The 15,646-nt window shown below is 45.3% G+C and overlaps 1 protein-coding gene across 5 annotated transcripts in view; it reads left to right on the forward strand.

Moving 5' to 3' along the window:
* LOC140694779 (trafficking protein particle complex subunit 9-like) overlaps nt 1-15,646 on the forward strand; it is a 142,020-nt gene that overhangs the window by 26,709 nt on the left and 99,665 nt on the right. The window contains exon 1 of one of the 5 annotated variants that reach the window (XR_012070396.1): nt 11,512-11,788. The exons of 2 other annotated variants lie outside the window; for them this stretch is intronic. The gene's annotated coding sequence lies outside the window, so the exon portion shown is untranslated. Of the gene's footprint in view, nt 1-11,511; nt 11,789-15,646 lie in introns of those variants that run through there. 2 more of the 5 variants (XR_012070402.1, XR_012070409.1) reach the window with 2 other exon arrangements.

Below are 15,646 nucleotides of genomic sequence, written 5' to 3' on the forward strand. Positions count from 1 at the left end.
TTTAAAGTGAGTCCTCCAACTTTACTCTTCTTTTTCAAGGTTGTTTTGCTGTCCTGGGCCCCTTGCAAGTCCATGTGAATTTTGGGATCAGTTTTTCAATTTTGCATAGAAGTCAGCTGGAATTTTGATAGGGATTCCACTGAATATATAGTTCACTTTGAGGATTCTTAACATTTTTAATAATATTGTCAATCATTCCATGAAAATGGGATGTCTTCCATATATGTAGATCTTTTAAAATTTATTCTGGTGATACTTCAAAAAGTTCAATGTACAAATCTTGTAAATTTTTGTTAAATGTATCTCTCACTTTATTTTTAATGCTGTTGTAAATGGAAAGGCTGAATTTCTTATGGGTGGGACTATGTATCAATCTTCTTATTTGTAGAATTCCTTCACAACAAATACCCTTGGTATATATTTGCTACATAAATCTATCCACAACTATTCCCCGCCCCGTGTTATAAGAAACCAAGACCCAAGGTAAGCTACTTGAAAACACCTATGTGGAAGTGAGAAATGAGACCCTTGGGTGGGTCTTTGTGCAGATGATACTGAGAGCTTATTCTGAATGGCTTCTTCTTAATTACTTTTAAACAACCCTTTCAGTGTATTTAGTCAGATACATTAAGATTATGCCCTTTTGATGTGCGGAGTAGCTAAGACTATAATTTTCAAATAAATTCTAGTGAGAGTGTTGTACTTGAAACCTAATTTGCATCAATCTTTGAAGATTTATGTTTCAGGAGCTTTGACTAAAGAACAACTGTCTTTATTCTATAATGAGAACTAAATACTCAAGCAACATGTAAGAGTTTGAGCAAACTGCCCCCGCCCCGTAGTGCTGGGTGGCTGCAGCTGTAACTGGAGTCAGCACTTACCTCTCCCAATATGCTTGTGCTTATCTGCTCAAAGTGGTTCGTCCAACAGTTTGTCAGTAGTCTGTTGGACAAAGTCATAAAACATTGATTGAAGGTTGCTAGAATGCAATATATTCTTATTAATATTAAGTAAGCACATATTGAATGCTTACTGTATGATGGAATTGCCCCTCAGCCTCACATGAATATTATTTCTCTTGAAACCTCACATATTTCCTTGTTATTCTCACTTTACAGATAAGGAGACTGAGAATTAGGTCTTCTCTCTTTTGGGGGGAGCTCATTATTAATGATGGGCAGTTGTAAGGAAAAAGATATTGATTCATCATGAGAAAACATTTTTGTGAGAGTCAGCAATGAAGAAGATGAACACTGAAGAAGGTGATCATTGTTCGAGTGAGACAAGCCCTGGGTTGTGCGGAGTCAGCATCCCTGTCCTAGACACGGCACGTGTAGAGCTGCCTGGTGGGTGAGGCGGCGCGGCCGTGCAGGGAAAGCGGATGCTGGGGCCTTAGGCTGTGCTCAGGCCTGGTTGGGCTTTCTCCTAAGGGGAGTGAACCATTATTGACAGATTTTAAGTAGGAGAGTGGGGTGCTCTCATAGTTCATATTTGTCTTCTAGAATGTTTGGAAACATTTAGAAGGCTTGGCAGGAGATGATGTGATGAGTCAGAGTAGGGTGGCTGCGAGGTGTAGCAGTGTCCAATTTTCAAGTGGTTTTCAGGCCCAGGCTTGTGGCTTAGTAGCCGTGTCAGTTTGAATGACGCACGCAAGGAAGTGAAACAATTTATCTAATCAATTGAAGCAGTGATGTACCCAATTCCCAGGACTGTTGTGGAGATCCAGTGAGATACACTGTGCAGTGTGCAGCATGGTCCCAGCACAGAGTCAGTGCTGAGTGAGTGACAGTGAGTATCTGGTAGGTCAGGTGTGGGTGGTGGGACTCGGTGTCTGAGGATATCTGGGCCCTGAAGGAGGGGTCCATTCACATCTGTGAGTGATGGGCCTGAGTTGGGAGACGCAGGGAGACCTTACCCTCCGACCAGGGGCCCTGGTAAGGACGGTTATGGGAGGAACACCGTGAAGTCAGCTCTTTGCATGTGGAGTTGGAGCTGCCTTTGAGACAACTAACTGCAGTGTCACGAGCTTAAAGAGGAGATCTGGGCCCAGGTTGTGCATTTTCCTAAAATCTCAACTCCTAAGGACGCCGAAGTATTGATCACTGAACGTGAAGTCATACTTTAAAGGACAAACGAATAGTAGTATTATCTCTGTCATCAAAGCTCACGTCTATTTATTCATCACTCACTTTGCTAATTGTGTACTTACAGAGCTCACTTCACCGTCCTCCCGTGGGCTCAGGCTCCACAGAAAAGAGCTGGTGAGACTCCCTCTTTTCTAGAATAAGACACATTTAGCTTGTAGACTTCTGTACCTCGCCAGACTTAGGAAATTAGTTTGTTGGTTTAATTGTATTTTCTGTTGGCCATGTCCTGACAGGAGAGAAATTTTACCTCATGGTCATGTTTCAATTAGCTGTTACTGAGAATTGCTGATCTGATACATAGTGTATGTATTACATTAACTTTGTAGAGTAGTTATCATTTTTCTGTCTTTGCCCTTTAATTTTGTTTGCCCCTTCAGTGTTCTATTCTTTTTGGGGCCTTATTTTTTTTTAATTAAAAAATGTCTGTTAGCAGTTAAGAAAAAAAAAGCAAAGAAAAAATGCACATGAGAAGTAAATTTAGAAAATGTCTAGTGTGTTTTCTGTCTCGGCAATGGAGGGTACTAGAAACTCCTGAAAACCTTCATTACACAAGTTCCTTAAAATGCTGATTGAGAAATAAAACCTTCCTTCCTCATCTTTCAAGCTGCACAACTCATTGTCAAGAAAGTGAGGGAAAATTCTCAGAAGCCAAGACAAACGAGAAAGCAGGGTTTCTGAGAGATACGTGAGCGTTAGAAGCCGTGGTGTGCTGGTTGGCTCCTGAACTGATTTTCAGTTGCCTTGACAGTAGGGAAGGATGTGAGCCCCAGACCTCTCACACTAGGAGTTGGATGGGTGATCATATAATGGGCCAAGCCCATCCTGAGAATCTTGCTTTACTAAAGGGTGAAATAGGAAAAAAAAATTCCTCAAGACAAGAAAGTAAGAAAAGTCAATTTTGTTGGAAGAGGGGAAAAATAACAAATCCAAAGTAAGGATATAGTTTAAAGCTGTTCTGGCATGAGAGTGACCACAAACTCCTGGCAGAAAAGCACAGCTACTCCTTGATTGATAAGTTGTATTTTGAATGAATCAGTGAACAGCTATTCCGAAAAAGGCCTCCAGAGTCTTGTGGATCAAGATACTGGACAGCAAACACCTCTCTTCCAAGGTCTCATTCAAATAACCAGAAAGGTTTTAAAGGAAACTAACAATAATCTGAGTTGTATTTATTGACATTACTATATGCTAAGAATTCAGAGGTGACTATGGAGTTGTCTCCTATTTTATGGACCTTATTTTCTCTTTGGGGAGAAAAATGACATAGTTGGTAATCTTGGTGGAGGGAGGTGTTAGTCTGTTGCAATTAGCCAGGAGAGGAGATTAAGAAAACAGTGAAAGATCGGTGAACTTTTTAGCTGAGGACAGTCTTGTTCACTTGGCTTTTAATTGCAGGCTCAATGAGCTGTCACTGGAGGGAATAGATCTTACGGAGGATGGACTTAGCTCAGGCCTCTTTTGAATGGACAAGTGAACCTGGAAAAAGACAGTCAAATCTGTGCAGACATTAAAGTTCACTTGAACGTGCTGCATCCCTGAGCCAAAGATAGGACAAATATGCAGCAATTCTTGAGGACAGAAGAGTGGTTTTTAAGGTTCTCCAAGAATGAATCCCATGGAACCGAGATGGCCAGTTGTCAAACTGAGACTTTGTTCTTTGGACGGTGTACCCAGCAAGGGTATTGGCCTTTTATATGTTTCCATTTGTCTTTAATACATGTCTGTTGATGTGGACATGGGCACAAATTTTTGACACCTTGTCGAGGCGATTTTGGATACCTGCCTAGAAGCACGGGCACAGTTGTGGCTGCTTCATACATCTTGCAGCCCATCCCTTTCCCCGGCTCCGTGATCACGGCAGAGTGGTTCCTTGTTGACCTGTCCGTTTCCTCTGTGACATCATAACCCATGAAAAGACCGGAGCATATTAACTTGGATTTGTTAAAGTCAAAGAAACAGATCAAATATGGAGTCAGATTTGTTCTTTCCTATTTCAGTAGTACCATGGAGATGGCAGTTTGGGCAGCTTTTTGTAGTGTCCTGGAGGCTTTCTCTCTCAGCTTCTGGGTGCCTCTATTGAAAACCCTTCATTGCTGTCTGGCCTGCTGGTAATGCACACTGCCTGTTTTGCCCTGAAGATGTGTTCTGTTTATAAACTCATCTCTACTCCTTGGAAAACAACTCAAGAAAAACTCAGTTGGTTTTCCACCAGCCATGGGCAGGGGTGAGGTAAACCGTGTTATTATTTCATAAAATAATAGTAATAATAGTAATAGTCATAGTAGTAGTACTTGTAGTAATAGTAATAATAATAATAATAATAATAATAATAATAATAATAATAATAATAATAATAATAATAATAGAAGTCTTAAAACAGGACAGAGCACATTGGAGAGAGTCAAAAAATGCTTTCTGGCTTAAATCAAAAGTGATGACTAGTGATTCCATGGCTGCTGTATTTGCTAAGCTAATTACTCCTTTGCTCCATTACACATTTCTTTTATCTGAAAAAGAAATACATGGAAATGGTTTAAAAAAAACTCAAACAGAGCACAAAAATACACAAGTGAAAGAAGTTTTCCCTCATCCTCTGTTCTTTCAGCCCTCTCTGGAGATGCCTCTGTTTACTATCCTTTGGGTGCTTTTCCAGATATGCTTTGCACATTCCCACCTATGTATGTAAATTCCTTTAAAATTTTAGTTATTTTTAACTTAAACGGATTTAAATCCTCAAGTGGCTTCTGGCCGGGTAATATAACAGAACAAATCTGACTCCATATTAGATTTGTTCCTTTGAATTTAACCCTGTGCTCTGTCACCTAGGCTTCATCTTGCTTGTAAAACAATGTTGCCTAGAGCCTGAAATAAACAGGAGAGCCTATTCTGAAGCCTCTGAACTTTAAGGATATTTAACACTTTTTCATTCATTAGAAGATAGCAAATTGCAGAATAGAAAATAACGTTTCTTTTGTTGGAGGTTTACAGGGATCTGACCCACGCAGATAGCTGCAAGAACAAAGGATTCTAACAAGAAGGAATTCCTACACTAAGAAGTTTGCACTAACCAAGCACATAGGAAAGGAGCCTGAATTGTGACTTGGGGAGATGGTTTTCCAGGACATTAGTTTGCCATCTAGGTCTACAGAAACTTGCTATTCCATGCCCCAACATCTGGTCTCCCAACTTATTGGCCTGTCCTGCACTGAGGAGAATGAATTTGGACTTGGTAACACTCCTATCTACCTAGAAAGCTGGGCACTGGAGCTGAGTGTTATGGAAACAGGCCAGCCAAGACAAAAGCACCAATCGGAGTGTTGGAGTACTCAGAATTATTATGCCGGTGGGCTCAGAGGGGCTTCGGCTCCGAAGTTTTGAGTACCTCCAAGACGTGCACATGAGGTTTTAAAGGCTTAATTACAAGTAAGGGGGGATTAGCCAATAAGGCTCAAAGAACAAAAAGCAAGGAATAAGTACACTGGAGCTTATCAATTTGTAACAGATCACATTACTGACACTTGTTGAGCTTGGAATTACGAGTTAGGTTGTTAGCCCAATAAACTGACACTAAACTTCAGATTTACGAGATAGCCCAGCAGAATTTAGATCAGTAAACTGACACTTATCACACTTAGATTTGTGACTTAGCTTGTTAGCCCAGCTGGACTTTTCCTTCACATGAGGACAGCTCTCCCACACCCAGGGAACTACTGTGAGCCCTTGATGTTTCCACTAGGGTGGGTATGGTTTACCCAGGAGGGATGGGGACTATGCACCAACACTCAGGCAGTCTGCTCTGTCTGGGGCTCTGATCTTGTACCATCCCGCTCCCCGCCAGCCCAACACCTGGGACAGTGGAGCTAAGGCAGAGATCCTGCCTGCCTGTTTCCCAGCGTGTAAAAGGGGAATATGTGCTCTTCCCAAGGTAGTTCTGAGCGACAACACCTGCGGGTGCTTGGTTCTCAGAGCAACAGAAAACCCAGCTCCGCGTGGGGGCAACGGGTGTGATCTCCCTAGGGTTTCTGCAGAAGCATCGGACGGAGGGTTGGATCACGGTGGTAAAATTGAGCTGCGGGGCTTGAAGGGTAACAGAAGGTACAGAGGCAGGTCTGCCGCCTAGGGGTGCCCCAGAGGTAAAGCTTTTTTTCTCCAACTCCGCTAAGACCCTCCTTTCTCCAGAGCCCTTCCTTCTCTCTGCTCATCCTGTCCATCTGTATCCCTCCAATTTTCCCGTCCTCTCCACCCGCTCCCATCTTCTCCCTCCCTCGCTGTCCCACCTTCTCTCACAGAACCCAGAGGATCGCTGGCCCTCCTGCGCATGCGCAGTCAGTGCCAAGTGGTCCGCTGGTTGGGAGCTCCATATCCGAGCCGGGGATCGGGCCCAAAGGCTTCTCAACTACGTCACCCGGTAGGCCTTTGGTTCCTGCCTGTTGCCGGGGCCTCTGACTGTGGAAGTGCAAGGTGGGGGGCTCCCAGGAAAGGGGTCAGGCGGCTGCGGGAGGGCGATCCGCCTGTCACAGACCCCAAGGGCGCTAGTCAGCCCGTGTTCAGATGAATTGCTCAGGCCAGACCCCTCTGCCAGCGCCACCTGCCCCGGCGCCCCGGCCACAGTGTCCAGGGCCTGGTGTGCACCTGCCACCTCTCACCCAGCCGGGATCCCCTCAGTCCGCGGCTGGCGTCCCATTCCCCTCTCCCTCCCGCTAGTCCTCTCCTCCCGGGCTTCCTCTCCTCGTCCGCCGGCCCGTCCCCGCCCCTGGGCGGGCGGGGTCTGCGGACCCGGACGGGGGCGGGCGCCTGGGACTGGGGCTGGGGCTGTCCTCCGAGCGAGGCTGCAGCCCGCGTCCCCCTCCCCGCTTTCCCTGCCCCGCGACCCCGGGGCTGCCCTGCTCTCCCTTTCCCGCTGCCTGAGGACCAGCTCTGTGGCGTGGGCGCTGCTACCTGGGCTGAAAGCCTCCGGCTCTAACGCCCAGCTTCTCCTGGTGGAGTTGGGAAAAGGGAGCGTCACTGCTAAGCGAGGTTCTGTCTCCCCCCTCCATGTTTCTGCCGCAGGTAAGTACCTTGAACACTTTCAGGTGTTATGATGGAGGTGCTTGTTGATGTCACGTGTTTTTATAGTGAGAGGGATTGCAGTGGTGAAAGCTGGGCTTGGTTCTGTTAAAAATGTGCTGAAGGCATGAGGCTGTGACATCCTCCTTCCTTCCCTCTCCCAGGGTGAAAGGAGTGATCCTCGATTTTCAAAAGATAGTTACAGTCCCTAACTAGCCCAGCCCAGCTAGTGTGTGTTAACAGGAACAGCACCACCAGAGGCCTTGGAGACCCAGGGATATTGCAGTCCTAAAGTGCTCCTGGCATAGTTTGGCTTGTTTAGGTTTTTTGTTTTTCTTAAATTGTGGGACAGACTAGTGTATAAACTGAAAAATAATTGTCAAGAAATAATTTTCATAGGACAGTTTTATTGTGATATAGTTCACACACCATGAATTCCATCCATTTAAATGGTACAATTCAGCAGCTTTTTGCATATTCACAGTGGTGCATGCATTATTATTCCAGAACGTTTTCATCACTTCAGAAAGAGCAGTGGAAATGAATGACCTATCCACCCCTCCCAAGTGGTGGTTCTAAAGAAATTTCTTGGCTATTCCTGACCATAAATTATCTTGTTATATTCCAAGAAAAATCTGGTAGGAATTCTAACCAGAATTGAAATGAATCTGTCTATCAAAACAGGAAGAATTAATGTCTTTATGGCATAAACTTCTTCTACCCATGAATATATCTGGGACCCTATCTTTTCATCTGACCAGAGCCTGGCCCATGTGAAGTCCTCACTACTTTTTGGGCTTGTGAATGATGAGATTCTATACATCGTTAGTTGCAACTGTAGCCTTTCACAGAAGAGAAAAGTAACCTCAGTGAAGCAAGTGACTCTCTGATGGTCAGAAAGAGTGACAGCCAGTGCTGGAGTGATCCAGTGGACTTGGTGTTTGCAGCTAGATTTCTCGACCACCTACAGTTAAGGGGATTAGAGAGTTCTTTTATTTTTTCTTAATGGCATTGCATTTATTTTTACTTATTTTTTAAAATTATTTTTTATTTAAGTGTAGTCAATTTACAATGTTAGTTTCAAGTGTACAGCAGAGATTCAGTTATAAACATATGCATATGTATATATATATATGTTTTAGATTGTTTTTAGTATAAATCACTACAAGAAATTGAATATAGTTCCCTGTGTTATGTAGCAGGTCCTTGTCATTTATTTTATATTTACTAATTTGTATCTGTTAATCCCCCCTTTCCTGCCTGCTAAACACAGTTTGCTTTCTATGTCCATGAGTCCATTACTAGGAGCACCGTTTTTCCTAGTAATATATGCTCTTTTGCTGCTTTCAGTTTCAGTAATTCCATCTTATCTGTGGGCGCTTTTCTTCTGGTGGCCTTAATGTGGTTTGCACACGTGGTAATAGAGATCTGTATTTGGGAGAACCCCAGGCCTCGTGTAGTCCCTGGTACAGAGTGCCCACTGAATTGATGCTTGAACTGGGAAAAAAGCACAGTAAATGTTGGAATTTCCACTATGGTTGAGAATTCTATAACCTCTTTTGACAAACTTAATATTGGCTGCACCCATTCTGGGTAATTTGGTGGAAATTCATGTTATGGTGGTGAAGAGACGGGGCCTTGTATGCTTCTTCTCTTTCTGTTTTCTAACACTCATTCTCCTGGGCCTTTCAGATCCTCCCCTAGAAGTGCCAGGTCTGGCTTGGTGCTGCGCTGAGGCAATATTTGTTAATAAGGCCCTTTCCTCATCTCTTCTGAGCCTCCGGTTCTTTCTCTGCACAATGAGGGCTTAGACTAGATAACTACTTTTCAGTTTCTTTTAAAGCCATGTTTCCTTTGAGAAACAGAAAATGCAAATCTCTCTTCTCAAACCAACCCTTTAGATTTTGAAAAATCCTCCAAGGAGTGACATAGCTCTTTGTGGAAAATGAATGTGATTGTGATTCCAGGTGACACAGAAAAGACTATTCAGAGATTGATTGCAGGGAGAGGGCAGGAAAGGGGCAGTATGTCACACTTTCTAGTGTGAGCACTGGAGCAGGGGCTTGGATTTAAATACGGTGTCTGACGTGGCCTCTCTCTAATCTTGTAGAATGTGATAAACTACTCTACCTCAGTTTCTTGATGTGTCAAGTTGGGGTGATAATATTTTAAGGCTTTTGTGAAACATTATGCAAATAAGCCATTTGTGTATGGGTAGAAACAAGACCTGCTAGGGATTCAGGGATTTGTTTAAAAAAAAAATCTTGTCCATAGCACTCTGTCTGTGTGTATTTAGTAGTTCCTGAAGGGTGAGGGTGAGTCTAAAGTCCATCGTGGGACAGGTGGCCCATGATTCTCTGTGCCCCTGAATGCCCCCTCCTCCCCAGTCCTCTTCCTCAGTCCAGGATGAAGTTCCCTAGTAGATTTACTCAGAGGTCTTGTGAAAATGGCTATTCATTTTATTGTTTCACCAAGAAGGGCTGCCATCATGATCTCTGTGGTCAGGTTTTGAAGGGCTGCCATCATGATATCTGGTAAGAATTCTATGGAATTGGGTGTTTCTATTTAATGAAAAGAAAAAAATTACAAATAGAAAATTAGAACAAGGATGGTCACATGGGCTCTTGGAAGTGGACACCATTAGAAGTTGGAGGGACTAGTGGGCTCAGTGGGAATGTTAACTGAGTGTATCTCATGGGCTGGGCATTGTCCTATTTGTACTTTGTGTTCCTTATTTGAGACAGTGAGCTCACCTAACCTCGAAAACCTCTTTAAAGAATTAGACTTTTTATTTTGAGATGTAATGTAGATTCCCATGTGGTAGTAAGAGATAATATGGAGAGAGCCTATGGACTCTTTGCCCAGTTTTCCTTAATGGTTCCATCTTGCAATATTGGGGTACAATTCATTACTGACTCACTAACAATTTGAGGTTTGTGTTATTGCCCTCATTTCTATCCACGATTAAATTGGGGCTTAGAGAAGCACACAGGCCTGCCCAGGTCACCCACATTGTTAGTGCAGAGTCTGGTGAACGTGGGCTTGGGATTTCCAGGAAGTATCATTATGATGTTCTTTGGCAGGGAGCAGCATTCACTTTGCTTGTTTATTCATTCATTCAAAAAACATTTATTGAATAAATTCTGTGGGTCAGATGCTTTCTTAGGGTTATCTGATTCTTCAGCAGTACTGAGAACCAGGTAATGTTTATAATTTTTAAACTGAGAAAATTAGCTCTGAGAGGTTATAACTCCCCCAAAGGAAGAATAGCTCATAAAGGGTGGATAGTACATTTGTACAGTCACCACTTTTTATGCAGGTGGTACCCTAGGCATTTTACATTTGCAAACATCCGTAATCCAGATATATTCTTGCAAGGCAAGGATTTTTTTTAATTGATGTATAGTCAAGTTTACAATGTTGTGTCAATTGCAAGGTGTTTTTTGACTTTTGAATTAAAAAATACTTTTTCAGGAGGGAAATTAGGTGTATTTATTTGTTTGATTTTTTAAAATGAGATACTGGGGTTTGAACCCAGGACCTCGTACATGCTAAGCATGTGCTCCACCAATGAACAGTACCCTCTACCCCAAGGCAAGTTTTCTTATCCATTACTATGAAGCTAAGGGGTTCAAATCAATTGAATAGAATTCCAGATCTTTTGATCCTACTGTGGTCCTTTTCTTTATATTCTGCTGAAGGGGTTTGGGGAAAGCATATCCTTTGTTCATTTCTTTATTCAGCATTTTTGAGTAGTGACTTCATATCAGAGCCTTGCTAGGTGCTTGGAAATATAAAATAAGAAATGACATTTCTCTGCAGGGGCAGGAAGCCTAGACCAAAAACTGGGTAATGTGATCCGAGCTACAGTAGCCATGTGCAGACTCTGAGGACAAACTGTACCCCCGGATTTGCTTTGGCTTCCCTTGCCTTCTGTCTGGTACACACCAGGTCACCGCAACCCAGATGGGCCCATAGCACACAGCAGAGTATGTACCTCGATCTCCTCTCCTGTCTCGGCAGGGCTTGCAACATGAGCATCCCTGACTACGTGCAGTGTGCTGAGGACCACCAGACTCTTCCCGTTGTAGTCCAAACCATGGAGATCATCTCAGAGGAGAATATCTTTTGCATCTATCAGCTACTCACCTCGGTGAGCCATATCAGCCCATGTGGCTCCCAGTGGACACTCTGTATCCACTACAGGCACCGCTATGTGCCCGAGAATCGGTGGAGCGTCTTCCAGAAACACTGCAAGGTCGTGGGCCTTGTCACCATTACCGACTGTCTCTCTGCCAAGGCCTTCGAGAAGCTCCACGTGCAGAGGAGCTGTATGGCACCTCGATAATGACTCTCAGCTCTTTGTCTTTGTACTGCATGTGGAGGAAGTCGAGCAGCCGCGCACCGACGTTGCCTTCAAATTTAGAGGACTGCAGGGTGGTGGAGAAGAGGATCGAGGACTTCACTGAGTCACTCTTCATCTTGCTCAAGTCCAAGTGGCTGGATGGTGGCCCCAAGAATTCTGGGGACAAGATTCCCCTCCTCTGCATCCTGTTTGAGAAGGAGGACTTCATGGGACTGGACACAGACAGCAGGTAAGTTTACCTGGAGGCCAGTCCACCCTGGCTTTGTGCCGGATTGCTTCCCTACATCCAGAAAGGGATCAGCAAGGAAGAAGTCTGTCTTGTAGCCAAGGGGGGATGGAGATGCAGCCCGCCGGTTTACAGACATTTCAAAGTGAATCCGCCTTTGTTTCAGAGAGATCCTTTTAGGGTTAGTGTGGACACTTACTCCCGCTTTACAGCCATGACCATGGTGGGACCCCTGGGGTTGCTGTCCAATAAAGTAGTCAAAGCCACTGATGCTAGGAGCACTGGGGAGGAGGCTGGACTGAGCTGAGATGTGCTGTAGGTCAAATGCACATCAGACACTGAGGCTTGTCTAGTAAAAGTATATAAACTATCTCTTTACTTCCTATATTGCTTTCATGTCAAAATGATAGTATTTTACATACAGTAGATTAAGTAAGATCTGTTCTTAAAATCAGTTTCTAGTATTTGTTTTTTGTTTGTTGGTTTGTTTCTTTGTTTACCATTTTAAACGTGGCAAATGGGAAACGTTATTTACATGGCTCTCATTTCATTTCTGTTGGGCAGCCTGTCCTGGGACAGTCCCATCCCTTTGCTTATAGATGAGATGCTTAACCCCGAGAGGCGGAACGAGGAGCTGGTTGAGCTGGGGCTGGAGCCGGTGTCTCCTGCCTCCCAGGCCCAGCACCTATTCTGCTCAGGCCCTCTCTTCTTGCCCGACAGCCTCCATGCCAAGTTAGGACATCAGAAACACCGCCGGGGACTTCCGAATGAACTCCTTATGCAGGGAAAGGCGTATCACGGTGTATGGGACAGAGCAGGGAAATGTTCATTCTCACTTTTTCCCTGTGATTAAGTCAACGGCCCCACATTGCCTCGGAAGTACAGACGAGCTCTTCTGGGCTGCCTACCCCCCCAACTTCAGCTCTGTTTCCCGGTGTATCTGTTGTGCGGTCCCTCGGGCAGAAGAGGGTGAGATGCCTTTTCCGAGACGTGGAAACCTTTGCTGGGGAGAGTGAGGGAAGCTGTGTTCCCCCGGCCTACGGCCTCTGTCCTTGAGTCTGGAGAGGGCTCATGGTGGTCCCACAGGTGACGGTCGGAGAACCTGGCACATGTTTCTGGGCCCGCTGTGAAGGAAGTGCTCTGTGACTCTTGAACTTAGCTAAGATCAGATCCTACTCTCTGGTTGTTGGTAAGTTGGAGGAGAAGATGCTAGAGAATTGATAAAAAGAATGTCTAGACCAGCCCTGTGAGTGAGAAGCACAGGGGACACGAGTCCCACCTGCGAGAGACAATGTAGCGGGCTCTGGATGAATTTTCTGTTCCTCACAGACATACCTCTATGACTTAAGGAAGGGGGAGGCATGCTGTAGCCATGATCTGTACTTGTCCTCTCAGGGCCCTGTGATCTACATGCCCGCACTCCCCATCTGCTTCTTAAGATGAGCTGGCATGTATAGGAGCCTGGGCACTGCTGAGGGCATAGCTGCCAGCACCGTGCTACACCAAGTCTGGCTCCGTTCACCTCTCCTGTCAACACCTGCTGAGGCCCCAGACATTAGTCAAGGTAGGTGCATCAGCGAAACCTAAGCAGGGACCACCTTCTCCCCCTGGGCAGACTGGTGAGTGAGCAGTGGAAGCCTGGAGCCCTGCCCCAGCCCCCACGCCAGTGCCTCCTCTTTTGTCATAGGAGGCACTGGTGATATTTTTGCTCAACAAATGCTTGTCTCTGAGTCTGCAGCCCCACCAGAGAATGCCAGATTGTTTTTGTCTTTTGAAGTCTGCCCTTGGGACTTGGCGGAGTATCCGGATGTGTAATTAGCCCACAGTGGTTGACACTGTCCCCATTGTTTACCCAGAACCTCGTGTACCAGGCATGGCTCCCAGTATCGAAATACAGCAGCACATTAAACCTCCCTCCTTTTGGGTCTGTCTGTTCTGGTACCATAAGGGCTCAGCCAGCTTCTGAACGTCAGTGAGATAACGAGGGCAGTGAGCTCGGGTCAAGCACATTCTCCTCCAGTCACTTTTACCCCATTGTTGCTTTTAGTATTCCACAGTCATTAATTATTTAAACAATTCTTTGGTACAGGAGCAGAGCCTAATTCTCTCCTGCTACTCTTGGTGGAAGTGAGTAAAACGGTCCAGACTGAAATGCGACCACAATTTGTAGCTCAAAAGCTGCCTTGAAGCTTGTAGGTGGAATTTTGGTTAGGGGCGCTGACCACGTTGGGGTCCCCCGGCAGCGCCGCTCCCCTCAGGTCCCTGCTTTCCCTGGAGCAGGGGGTGAGGGTGGGTCTCACCATCCCCTCATCCCTGGCCTCACACACTCACGTAAATTCTTGTACATGCTGTCAAAATCATTTTTGTTCTTGTGTGTTTCTAATTTTCTCTTGTTCCTCTTTTCCTTTTTCTTTATTCCTTTTTCAATTGTACTGCCCAGTGAGCATGTTGTTGCATCTGAAAATGTGGGCTGTGCACACCCTGCATTGGAAATAGCCAGATTGCCCTCCATACTGTCTCCATCGCTTTAAAAAGCAAAATCTTAATATCTGTCTTGATCCATGTATTATCCTAGTCATTTTGTATTTTCTAATGTTTTGGAATATTTGCTTTGTTAGCACATTACCCACTGGTGTTAGATACCTGTTAAAATCCTTGCTTTGAGGGACCTGTTTGGTCCTCCTTTTATTTGGTGACAAATGCGCCCTTATTAAATTTGTTTGATTGTTTTGAAGAAGTGAGATGCGAATTGATTTAGTCGGCTGCTGAGGGATTCTTTTCATGGAGTATTTAAACTTGTAAGGTCAAACTCTGCAGCATTTTGCTCGATTCCTGCTTTTACACAAACGTGCTCGGCACGCGGTTCCTGGCTGTCGCTGTGTAACGTGCGTGACGGCGCTTCCTGGCCGGCGGTCACTGGTGAGGAAGTGGCCGGCTTGGGGGTGACAGCTGCAGGGGACGCTGTTGGAGGAAGCGGTCACCGTTTGGTTCTTTAAATTTTTTTTTGCATTCAACTTCCCCGTGCCATTTACTTTACTTTGCCTTCATAAAGGGGCAGAATTGGGTCTAAAATCCATGACACTATTTGTTCCCTTTACGAGGCTGGTTTTTCTGGGTATCAGGACAACATGACCTTCTCCTAAGTAGCTGGCTCACCTGGATCTGTTGGACACAGGGACAGCTAAAAGGGCCGTAGCTTCCTCTCTGCTCCAGCCAGTGGGCATTCAGAGCTGGGTCTGTGGTTTGCCTCAGCAGCCGTGCAGACCTCCCTGCCCCGGCCTTTACTTTTAACCCATGTTGGCAGTAAAGAGTTGAATCCGTTTCTGTTGCAGCTGACATCCACCACTGACAGCCGTGTCGTTAGTTTGTGGTAGTCAGTCTCCAACACCCCAGACAACCGTGAAGGAAGATGATTTGGCCGACCTAGGACCTTGGATTCTCACCCTCACCATGGTTCATCTCACCCGGTGGAAGGGTTTGGCCACCACCATCATGCTGACCATGAGGCCTTGTTTCTCCTTTCATGCTCTGGTCCAAATGTGGACACTTCATTTTTCACTGAATTTGTCTCTCTTGAGACAGGCCAGAATATCTGAATGAGTCCATCACATTCTGGGTGGGGAACAGAACAGAAGTAAGTGTCGCAAGTTGATGGAGTCTAGGCTGTCCGGGTTGGCAAATGCAGGCTGGGATCTGTGATGGCTGGGCTGTACACTGGACACAGGTCTTTCCCGTGGCTCCCAAGAGCCCAGGAGTTGGAGTGATAACAGCCTTGCCTGGGTTCCCCCATCCTCATTTGCTCACTGGCAAGTGTGTCTGCTAATTAGGAGCTCCCCCAGACCTCGGGCCCTTCAAAGCTCA

This window comes from Vicugna pacos, unplaced genomic scaffold, assembly GCF_048564905.1.
Source record: "Vicugna pacos unplaced genomic scaffold, VicPac4 scaffold_104, whole genome shotgun sequence".
Lineage (NCBI taxonomy): Eukaryota > Metazoa > Chordata > Mammalia > Artiodactyla > Camelidae > Vicugna > Vicugna pacos.